Below are 13128 nucleotides of genomic sequence, written 5' to 3'. Positions count from 1 at the left end.
AGTACTATAGGCCACACATGATATCAGCCAGTTGCCTCATTAAGTACTGTCTTCATAGTATTTGAATGGATAATCTAATATTCGTTATCTTGCATGATCTCAGTGCATGTATTTGTTTTGTAGATGCCCCATACAATTTAGTAATGACAGGATATCTAATTGTACTTTGTCTTTCTGTCTTCCATGTGTGTTTTGCTGCTGGCGATGGTGTACAATATCAGGTAAGATTTTACAGTACCACTGTTTGCATTGGAAATGTACAGTCCACCATCACTCGGCTAGTTGTATCACAAAAACATGTTTAATGGTAGAAACTCATAATACATGATTGCTTTTGGATATTTTAATAAGCCTGCACTCAATAGAAGTGGATGACAGGAAATGCTGTATATACCTAGTTGTAGCCACATACTGTAACTACTGGTTTACCTTATTTACTGTAGCTCACGCAAATAGGAAATCTCTGTGTTGCATTGTGTAATTGTGTAAGCCTTGATAAAAGTTGCAGCACAATCTAATATGGACCACGATGTTAACTGCCTTCTTGTTGTGATAGTCATTGGTGAAATCACCCAACATGGGACCGGAAGCGGCGACAGATGATAGATTTATTGTACAAAGATACAATCACATGGAACACTGGGATGTTTCCCTAGTCTCTCTCTCTCCCTGCTTCTCTGCTGGCTGCGGCTGTGGCGCAAAGTCAAGGCTTTAGACTTCCCTCCCCGCATGGTGTTGTCAGTGTGTCTGCATGCTGGGAGCGAGTTGGCTGCTCTTTCCAAATAAGTCTCAAGGTTTGGTTGAGACATTAAATAGTGCTCTCTCGCCCCACCCCTATGCGTAAACTTCCCGATTAGGCCTAGCGAAGCCAGATTGGTCGAGGACTGACCATACAGATGTGTCGCTTGTCACCCTAACATGATATCTATCACCAATGGTTGTCAGTTTGGGTTTTGTCTGTTTATAGTGTCCCATAGAGATGTGTCATTGATACCCCAGAGGAGATGCCTCCTCTGTAGCTTAAGTGTGACCTCTTGACATCCACTCCCCTGAACAGCAGCAGCAGCAGCAGTCTCCATCACTCTATTGACTACACAGTGTCCATGTGAGAACAAACAAACACATTAAATCAAATACATAGCAGTAAGATGTTATATACATTTCTCCCTAGATTCTTCAACCCTTTCAACAAGTTATGCAGGCAATTATTTTACATTGTCAGGCATAGTAAGGTTAGCTGGGCCAAAAGTAGTGCTAGTTAGTTAGGGCTACCTGAAAACACTAGCGTAGCAGGCCATGGATCTCTGTTTACATTGCTGTTGGTGTAGTGTAGTGCTAGCTGGCTGGCTTAATGTTGATAGCTATACAAGCCAGACAGCTTTTCATCCATTTATAGGTCTGGTTTATATTGTGTAATTTATTTGCTTTTTTTGGAATTGATGTGCTGCGATCTTAGTGGTGTTAAATGAGTGACATGAATAGCCTACTGTGATCTGCTATTCTATGCAACACTATTCTTTGGTTACATACTCAGGGTAAACAAAATGTCAAATGTAACCCTTTAAGCAAGCATTACATTGGCTTCTGATCATGTCTTGTACTTGTCAGTAATTTTATTACAGGGATGAGAAGTATGCCTATTGCGTGTGCTGAATATTGATTTATGATAGTTTACTTCCAAATGATAATCTCTCATCTTAGTGTGGTTCTAAAATTAATTCATGTCTGACTAGTTGTATTTCATAGATCCTAGTCTTTATTTTGCTTAAAATACACTCCTATCTTTTTCATTGATTTTGGTTGTGAAACTAGGACATGATCTACAGAACAAATGCTGTAGGATGTGGTTTCATATTGGCCATTAGGGCAATTTTGTGAGTAATCAGTATTATGTGAATAATCAGCATGAAACCTTTAGCTTTGGTTAAGCCATCACTTCAAGTGAGTGAATTTTGTATTGACAGGTTATCTAATTTTACATGATCTTTTTTTCTTCCATGTGTTACTTTGCTGCTTTGGCGATGGTGTACACTATCAGGTGAGTTTACAGTACCACTGTATAGATTTGTTTTGATTGATCCCTCAGGATTCAGTTTTTATGAATAGATTGCACAAGAGGTCATTAAATGAACTATTCACGCTTGCCAGATGTTAGAAGGACATCAGCTTGAGATCAGATTAAAGTTAAAAATGAAATGTTGTGTTGCTGAAGTCATCCAATACTCTAAAAGTAACCAATTGAAATATATACACTGGGGATCATGGCTATGCTTTGATGATGATCATTGCATGTTGGCTGCTAATATTCTAAATGCTGAGGGTCATCTTGTGAATGTTTACATTTTGGAAGAAAAAAAAAAAAGCTATTTGAATATACAACTATGTATAAGGGTCCAGAGAAGACTGTCTTCATTTACCTCCTTACTACTTAGAGAAGTGCATATGGCAGGCAATTACATTTGTCCAGAAGTGTCAAAAGAGCAGTGGTCTAGTATGAGCAATCAGCCAACATTTATGTTTGCAACCTCATGAAAGAACTATGTAGCCATACACACTGAAGTGCTATACATGTGATACAAGTGGCATTATATTTACTGTGATTAGATACTTGCAAATAGTGTCTTGATACTATTTTAAAAGATAATGTATTCATTGTCTTGCATGATCTCAGTACATGTATTTATTTTCTAGATGCCACGGAGACGGCAGTCCTGGCGTGTGGAGGCGATGAGGGGGATGAGGGGGACCGACTGTCCTCCTCCACCTAAGACGACCCAGACTGAGGTTTCACCACCTCATGCAAAAAAGACACAGACTGACTTGACCCGGACTGACAAGGTTAAACCTCCTCAAAAGGTCGACGAGGTTGTGGCGCCTCTTGAAATAAAGCCGTCAAAACCTGGCAACTATTCGCCGCAGCTATATTGCAACACATTACAGCTCAATGAAACTGGCAACTATTCGCCGCAGCTATCTTGCACGCTATCATGCTCAAAAACTGGCAAAAGCACAAGCTCAAAAATGCACAAGATCCAACAAAACTGCACAAAAAACAATGAAAGTTCTCACAAAAGCTCTACCACTAACTCTGCAACAAGCTCTGCATGTAATTCTGATGTGTCTCCAAAACCCTGTGTATCTACTTCTGTAAATCCAGCTGTCAACACAACGCTGTCACCAAGCACAACTGCTGATTGCCCACAAGTATCTTATGTACGTGGTTCGTACCATCAAGGTCATCAACACTTTGGTTTGTATGGTGGAAAACAATGTGTCCCTAATAGTCTTTGTGCAATTATCATGAGTGAAATGACAAATGTTTTAGCATGGGAAACAAAGGACCTGGATGAGATTCTACACCATGGTAATGTGCTGTATGGTTCATTGAGCAAAGCAGGTCAAATTGCAGATCAGACAAATGGTTTTGTTGCAGTCCATGAATTACCAGTGAGCCATAAACTGTGTAACACAACTGTTTCAATAAACTATGGAGCTCCATTTACTGGTGTGGTTATGTCTGATTATGAAGAACCATCGCTAAATGTGTTGCCATTGGATGAGTCATTGCAAAGCATTTTTTCAGAATTTGATGCATGCTTGCTAACTTTACATGCGAGCACCTGTGCAGTTGTGAGAAAGAATGGCTGGTATGCTGTCTTTGATCCACATGGACGCAGTGCTGAAGGACTTCGTGATGCATATGGTAAAAGTGTTGTGGTTTATCATGCTGATATTGTAGCGCTGTACAGAAACATATGTAACCTTGCACACTCTTTGAATGTACATGATGAGCAATTTGAGTTGACCGGAGTCCAAGTGAATGTGATCGATCATGCAGCAAAACAACACCCTGAACAGGAGCCATCTGCCAGCACAAGTGCCTGTAACAGTCAACCACTCTACAGTGACATGTTGAAAGGTAAACTCAGGACAAGACATGCTACAAACAGTGTCATGAGGATTGAGCCATCTACCAGCACAAGTGCCAGTAACGGTCGACAGCCATTCTACAGTGCAGTGTTAAGAGGTAAACACATGGCAGGTGATGACATGACAAGTTCCTTTAGCGATGTGAATGTAGTGACATCAAACAGTACAGTGACACGTGATGATCCATGTCAATATACAAACCACTGTAATCGATCACAAAACAGCCCATTGTCACCAGGGAAGAGAGTTATGCGTGGTAAAACCAGCAATGGGATGAACACCAGAAATACAGGAGTAAAGAGAAAAAGAGGTGACCTAACATCTGATATGTCCAGTTGCACACAGCCTGATGCGTCTACAAAAGCACCACATAGGGAAACTTGCTCAACAAGTGTTCAAAGCAGTACAACATTTGAACAAGGTTCTGATATGGTTATGGAAATAAATACAGGACATGACAGTGACACTTGTGAAATAACAGATGATCTCGTACTTACTGACATTGTAAGACCAGAATTGACTTTTTCACCACTTACATCTGTGGATCAGGATATCTTGTGCTCTCAATTAAACATCACAAATGAATGTGTCAATGTTACTGAACCAAGTAAAGAGTTTACACCAATGGGCCATCCTTGTGAGACAAAGCAAATCAAAGGTGATGGGAACTGTTTCTTCAGAGCGCTGTCTTTTGCTATCTGTGGCAATGAAAATAGACATGTAAAAATCCGCCGTGCTATATTTCACCATGTCTGTCAGAACCCTTCAGTATTTCAGCAGTATTTGAGAGAAGGTTATCTATCAATGCAGCAATACGTAACATCATCAAGAATGCAATATTCAGGAAACTGGGCTACAGAACTTGAGATATTTGTTGCTGCGGACTTGTTTCAGACAACCATAATGACATTTAATGGTGGCAGATGGAACGTCTTCCCTAGTTATCATATGCCTACAGATGTTCAGACATCCACTCTGACATGTAATGCAATATATCTGAATAATGCAAATGGAAACCATTATGAGGTTGTAACATGTGTCAAAGGAAGAGATAATCACACGTGTTGTGCAGGAATGTGTAAAGTTCTAGCGAAACAGACAAGCACAAGGACATTGAGAAAAAGGTCAAACAATGCAACTGAGGAATGTTGTAAAAGGTTAAAAGCTGAGAAACAGATATATAAATATCACAATGATGCAGTCTATAGTGGAAACAAAATTGCATCCAGCAAGAGGAAATACAGTACAGACACAGAGTTCCGAGCAAATGTTCGTGAATACAGCAAAGTAAAATATGCAACTAATTCACAGTTCCAAGCAGACGTTCGTAAGTACAGCAAAGATAAATACAAAACCAATTCACAGTTCCGAGCACATCTTCATGAGTTCTACAAGGTGAAATACACTACAAACACAGAGTTCCAAGCAGTTGTGCAAATGAAAGCACACAACAGATATGCAGAAAAGAAACAAAACCAAAATGACATTGATTTTGCAATTGAATATTTCAAAAAACACGTCTGTGTAGGCCCTGAATTTGCTTGCTCTGTTTGTCATCGTCAACTTTTCAGAAAGCAGGTTATTGAATGTAAAAAATCTTTTTATAAGAACAAGGGTAAAGACATTGCTTCATTAGCAGAGAAGTGCATTACAATGAAATATTTGCATGAATGTGATAAGAAGTGCTTACATGATTGTGAAATGACAAAGGGATCATTTTCTAAACTGTGGATTTGTCACACATGCCATCGAAAAGTGATATCTGCCAAAATGCCTCAAGAGAGTGTTTTAAACAATCTACACCTGGAAGAAGTACCATCAGAACTAAAATCTCTTAATGTTTTGGAGCAACACCTGATAGCTCAACATATTCCATTCATGAAAGTGGTAGCATTGCCCAAAGGAGCGCAAAACGGTGTTCATGGACCTGTAGTATGTGTACCTGCCAACTTAAATAATGTGAATACTGTTCTCCCAAGAAATGAGTGTGATGACATGATGATACGAGTTAAACTAAAAAGGAAGCTGACATATAAAGGTCATTATGATTATCAATATGTTCATACAGATCATGTAAGAAATGCTTTGGAATACTTGATTAGTCATAATCCGTACTATGCTGACATACAGATCAATACAGAGTGGACAAACCCTTTAATTCAAACCGATGAGATTGATGAGGTTGTTACTGAACAGAATGATCAGTCAGTCAGAGAAGACGATGCCAATGATGATGAAACCCATGAGGAGAATACAAAAAATGATAATGAAACAGAAGACAATGATGAAGATCTTACATACACTGAGCAACAACCTGGACTCTACCTTGATTCATGCCTTCAACCAGTTGATTTAGCACAAGACATAGCAGACCAACATTTTGACAGTATAATGTGTGTGGCCCCTGCAGAAGGAAACAGCCCTGTTAGACTATTAATGGATAAAACAAATGAGGCCAAATGTTTTCCAGTTTTATATCCAAAAGGAAGTCCTACTTTTCATGATGAAAGAGAGGAGAAAATTACACTTGCAAGATACCTCAACAACAGACTTTTAAATGCTGATGGCAGGTTTGCAAAGAATACAGATTACATATTTTATGCTCAATATATTTCCGAAGTTCAACAAGTTGTTTCTAGTGTTTCTATAGCTATGAGAAAAGGAGTAGAGAAAAAAAAAGCCAAGTCCATCACAGCTGACATGTTAACAGATCCAGAGTCATTAAGGAAAATATTACACTTTGATGAAGGGTACAAGTATCTAAGACAGATACGTGGCAGTCCAGCATTCTGGCAATGTGCACAAAAAGACCTGTTTGCTATGATAAGACAGCTGGGTATTCCTACATGGTTTTGCTCATTTTCAGCAGCAGATATGAGATGGCCCGAAATGCTTAGCACCCTACTACACCAAGAAGGAAAACAGGTTGATGTTGAAGAACTTGATTGGGCAGGAAAAAGTAGCATACTTAAACAGAACCCAGTGACAGCTGCAAGGATGTTTGATCACCGTTGGCATTGCTTTCTAAAAGAAGTCATATTATCTTCAGCAGCACCTATTGGACAAGTAATTGATTATTTTTACCGTGTGGAATTTCAACAGAGGGGAAGTCCTCATTGCCATTGTCTATTCTGGGTCAAAGATGCACCGCAAATCGATAAAAATACAGATGCAAATGTTGTAGAATTTGTGGACCAGTATGTAACATGTGAGATGCCATCAACAGATGATGAAGAGCTGCATGAGATCGTGAATAGTGTTCAAAAGCACAGCAGCAGACATTCAAAGACATGCAGAAAAAATAAAACAGTTTGTCGATTCAATTTTCCTAGGCCAGTTTCTTGTCAAACATTCATTAGCCGAGCAAAATCTCTAGAACAGAAAAGTCATTCAATGGAGGAACTAAAGATGAAGCTTTATGGTGTAGATGACTCTCATAATACACACAATGATAAAGAGGAATTTATTTTGACCATAGAGGACGCACATAACATTCTTGAAATGGTACGACAAGCAGAATCAAGTTTACCGGTAGATGCTAAGTTTGATTCAATAGATGACAGACTCCAAGCAGCTGGTATTAATCCAGAAATGTATCATTTAGCTTGGAAGACAGTTCAAGAGGACTTGAAAAGAGATACTGCAATAAAAATTCTCGAAATGGTGAAGAAAACAGTATCGAATCCTGAGGCTACATTTGATTCAACAGATGATTTATTTAAATCAATAGGTATTACTCAAGAAATTTTTGAATTAGCATACAACAGACTTGCTAAGAAAACAAGCGTTGTTTTGAAACGATCGCCAAATAGTACCTGGGTAAATCAATACAACAAAGATTTGTTACGAGGCTGGAATGCTAATATGGATATTCAATTTGTTGTAGATGCATATTCATGTGTTGTGTACATTATCTCATACATCTCGAAAGCTGAGCGCCAAATGGGACTGCTACTTGATCGCACGCAGAAGGAAAGCCTCAATGGAAACCTTGATGCTAAACAAGCATTCAAAAGAATTGGTGCTGCTTATCTTCACAATCGAGAAGTTAGTGCACAAGAGGCTGTATATAGAGTAACAAACATGCACTTAAAGGAATGCTCTCGCAAAGTTCAGTTTATTCCTGTTGTGGATACTGTTAGAATGTCAAAACCTTTGAATGTACTCAAGAACATGTCCTCGCAGGAGACAGATGATGACTCGAGTTTATGGATGATTAGTCTGACAGACAGGTATAAAAACCGACCACAAACAGAACAATTTCAACATGTATGCCTTGCTACATTTATTTCAGAATATAGGGTGCTGTCAAAAGCAGAGGTTTCCACATCAAAATCTGAAACATTTCAACTGAAACAAAATATGGGATATGTGAAAAGACGTACACGAACACAAGGTGCAGTTGTGAGGTATCCAAGATTTTCACCCACAAAAGATCCTGAAAAATACCATCATTCACTTTTACAACTGTTCTTGCCATATTATCAAGATCATCAATTAAAACCTTCAGGTTTTGAGTCATTTGAAGATTTTTACAAACTTGGTGCTGTGACAAATGCTGATAATGTTTTAGAAACAGTGAAATCCATTGTTGACACAAACAGGTCCCTTTATGAAAAAGAAAGTACCAAAATTGATGAAGCTCAAGAGCTGTTGGAGCAGAATGGTGATTTGGAAGATGCTTGGGCTCAACTCTGTCCTGAATCTGAAAATGAACGGTTAGAATGTGTTGACCTAAGGAAAAAACAAGTAAATGATGATGATTACAATGATGATGATAGAAACATCCCTGACCTGACCTCAAATGCACAAAAGGTTTGCACCACTGAAGCTCAAAATGCCCAAATATGTAGAGAAGATGCATTACATCTCATGAGATCTTTAAATGAGGAGCAATCAAGTATCTTTTATAAAATCCGCAACTGGTGTTTACAAAAAGTATGTGGAGAAAGTCCAGAACCATTCAATTACTTTATCACTGGAGGTGCAGGCACAGGGAAAACACACTTGCTGAAAGCTATACATTATGAATCAAGCAGACTGTTGTCTCAAATGTCTGTAAATCCTGACAATATCACAGTTCTTTTAACAGCTCCAACTGGTGTTGCTGCTTTCAATATTGTTTCGTCAACCATACACAACACTTTCTCCATTGGTGCTAATGTCACATTGCCGTATGTACCTCTCGGTGAAGAGAAAATAAATGCTCTACGTGCAAAACTGGCTGATTTACAAATACTAATTATTGATGAAATATCTATGGTTGACCATCGGCTTTTGGCCTACATACATGGCAGATTGAGACAAATAAAACAGACTGGTGACTATTCACTCTTTGGAAAAGTGAGCATACTGGCAGTCGGTGATTTTTATCAGCTACCACCTGTGAAAGGTACAGCATTACATGCAGATGCAAAAGGAGTGAATTTGTGGCAAGATAACTTCATGGTTGCTAAACTAACACAGATTGTCAGACAAAAAAATGAGACATTTGCCGAGTTACTGAATCGGTTCAGATTACGAAAAAAGAATGAACCTTTAAATGACACAGATGTCCATTTGATAAAACAATGTGAAACTGGAGAGCAGTCTGACGCAATGCACATATTTGCCACCAATCGAGAAGTTGACAGGTATAATATTGAAATGCTGCATGAAAAATGTCCAAATGCGATTACCATAGAGGCAGAAGATTATGAAAGAAATCCAAAGACTGGAAGGATGGAGAAAAAAACAGGTCATCATAAGAAAGTCTTTAACTCTTGTTTATCACAATCTGTAAGTATTGGAAATGGTGCAAGAGTGATGTTAAAGAAGAATATAGATGTTTCAGATGGTCTTGTGAATGGTGCATTTGGAACTGTTGTCCATATAATGTCTTCATCTGAAAGTTCATTTCCCTCTGAAGTTCATGTTATATTTGATAATCCAAAAGTTGGCAAAAATCAAAGATCAAAGACCCGACAAAACATCTCTCAGAATGGAACGATAATTCAACCACAAGAAGATCACGTGACAAACAGTGGTGGAGTACGACGCCAATTTCCTCTTAAACTAGCATGGGCATGTACAGTTCACAAAGTCCAAGGTTTGACCGTTGACCATGCAGTCGTTTCACTGAAAAATATCTTTGCGGCAGGACAAGCATATGTTGCACTAAGTCGTGTGAGGACTCTCAGTGGCCTTATTATTGAAGATTTTAAGGATTCTGCGATATATTGCAATGAGAAAATTGAGGAGGCAATTAAAAACATGCCAGAGTTTCTTGTGCCCCAACAGAACCCCACCAAAACCACTTCATTTACAATGGTTTTACACAATGTCCAAAGTCTAAAAGCACATTTTAAAGATATACAAGCACATAAAATATTTATGAAAGCTGATTGCATTTGTTTAACAGAAACATGGCTAACATCTGATGACTCCCACAATGAGCCACATTTGTCAGGTTTTAAATTCCAACACAATCCAAGATCAAATTGTTATGATAACAGCCATCCAGTGCTAACCAAATTAAAACAACAAGCAAGAGGTGGAGTTGGAATATATTGTAGCCTTGATCAAACAATCAATGCCTGGATTCCACCAACCTGTAATTTAGAGTGTTTGATGTTTGACATTCAACAAATTAATCTGACAGCTGCTGTCTTGTACAGACCAAATTCATATTCAATGGATCTCTTTCGTCACAACTTGGTAAAACTCATTAATGCTTTGGATAGATATCCTGGAGGTAAACTAATTATGGGAGATTTCAATGAAGACATATTGACATCATCTACCATTGTACATTTGATGCAACAACACAACTACCTACAATGTGTACAAAATGCAACAACAGAGAAAGGTACCTTGATTGATCATGTATATATTAAAGATGTTGACAATGCGACTGTCCGTGTGTTGCCAACTTACTATAGTTTCCATGAAGCTATTAGCATTTCAATAGTGTGACTTGTTGCATTGCTAAAAATTATTTTTGGCAATTTGTTTGACAAATGATGGAGTCATTGCTTAACATTTTTTATTGAAATCTTACATCCTTATTGCTTAACACTTGTAAATGAAATCTTATTCTGCCATTAATTGCTTCCGTCCACTATTTAAGGGGGAGGGTGGAAGCAGGGGGGTATCATATTTTGGGCGGCCCCCTGCGGGAAACCAACAACAGGTGCTTTCTCACTGGCCATGGGCCCCTTAAATAAGACTATTTAAAAAAAATCTTAGCACTGTTCTCAGTTCTGAGTTGAATTTTAATGAACAAATTTACAATGTCACTTACGTTGCCTTCCTTCATTTTAAATATATTTCATGAATTACAGCCTTTCTCTCACTGAAGGATGATTTTTCTTGCTCTTATCTGATCACATTTATCTTAATGTTTTATGTTGTGTTACATTTCATTATTACCCGATTTATTTGTGTATACACTGTTATTTATTGCTTTTACTTGATCTTGCTTTTATCGTTTATTGCTCTTCCCTTATGGTTTGATCATATTTTCTGCGTCTATTTTTTTTTACCCTGTTTTATGATAGTTTATATATTTTAAGTAGCTCTTCTTTAAGTAAAGCACTTTGAGCTGCATTTTATGGCATGAAAGATGCTATACTAATAATGTCTATTGTTGTTGTTGTTGTTATTATTATTATTATTATTATTATTATTGTCATGGTGGGCGAGTGAGCCAAACGTAAAATCGACTCACCCAAGTTCACCAAGCAGCAACAGACTAGAGCACTGAAAAAGAAAGCTTGCTACTGCATCTGAGGATTTAACAGGGAGAAGACCTGGCCCTGACGCTGCAACAGACCAGAGGACAATGTGCATGACCACCACTACACCTGCTAGGGGTTAAACAGGGGGAACACCTGGCCCTAACACTGCAACAGACAAGAGAACAATGTCCATGACCACCACTACACCTGCTAGGGGTTAAACAGGGGGAACACCTGGCCCTGACACTGCAACAGACAAGAGGACAATGTCCATGACCACCACTACACCTGCTAGGGGTTAAACAGGGGGAACACCTGGCCCCGAGGCAGCAAGTACTCTGGGGGCAGCTGGCTCCCTATACCAACAACCAATAATAACTGTGACACCTTCTGTGGACTTTACACCTTTTCAAAGCAATGCTCGGATGGGAGACTGGATCACACTGCAGGGGTGGGAGAACGTTAGCCTTGCTAACCTTGTCCTGAAAAAGAAACCATCCTGGGTAAGTTGTTTAAAAACATCCATGTAATGTTAATGATGTTCCTATTGTTACAATTCATATTTAATATGTTGTACTATTATTTTAATTATCAACAACAATAATATTCCATATTATTACTACTATGTTGTACTGGAGTCCAATTCAAAAAAAGAAAAAAAGAAAAGTATTTGTAATGCATGTTTTGTTTGTTTTCTTAAAGGCCTTCCAGAACAGTCTGAAGATGGAACAGCCTCTTCCTAATGGTACAGCATTTCATCAAATAATACCCTACAATCCAGGAACATTTGATGGACCAATGACTGAGGACTTTAATGGACAGAGACAGGTATGAATTGATTTACAAAGAAGTTATAACTTCATGAAAATTGCATTTGACAGATTCTGAGACAAGGCATGCATGCATGTTGTACTTCTGATTCTCTTCTCAGACCAGAGTGTCACATGACAACATTCAAATCTTAGATATCTTAAGAAGATGGAACAGCCTCTACCGAATGGTACAGCATTACAATACACTACAATCCAGGCAGCTTTGACCAACACCTGAAGACTTCAATGGACAAGACAGGTATATATTGATGAAATATAACTCATAATTTCATTCAAATTGAATTAGACTGGAGAGTGTCACAATATTACATAATGAAGTGCGAGGACTCTATGGACATGATGAATGTTCTTTAAAAAAGTACATACTGTGTTTTCTGACAAGAGATTCCATGAACTACAGATCTTCCTCTTTCTGGACAAACTGAAGGACAAAAGGAAGACAATCTTCAAGAGTGACATCAATAAGAAGGTCTGGGCAGATGTCTCCCCATGCTATTTTGGAAAGGATATCACACGTGTTTCCTCTGAGAAAGAAACTGAGAAAATATCATTGTCATGTAATGCCCTGGTAGTGACAGACTGTGACATGTTGTATGTTGTACAAAAATGTTTGGGAGTGAAAAAGGAGGTAGGGACACATTTTAATT

This window comes from Borostomias antarcticus (genome assembly GCF_949987555.1).
Source record: "Borostomias antarcticus genome assembly, contig: scaffold_83, whole genome shotgun sequence".
Classification (NCBI taxonomy): Eukaryota; Metazoa; Chordata; class Actinopteri; order Stomiiformes; family Stomiidae; genus Borostomias; species Borostomias antarcticus.
Note: the sequence above shows the minus strand (reverse complement) of the source record.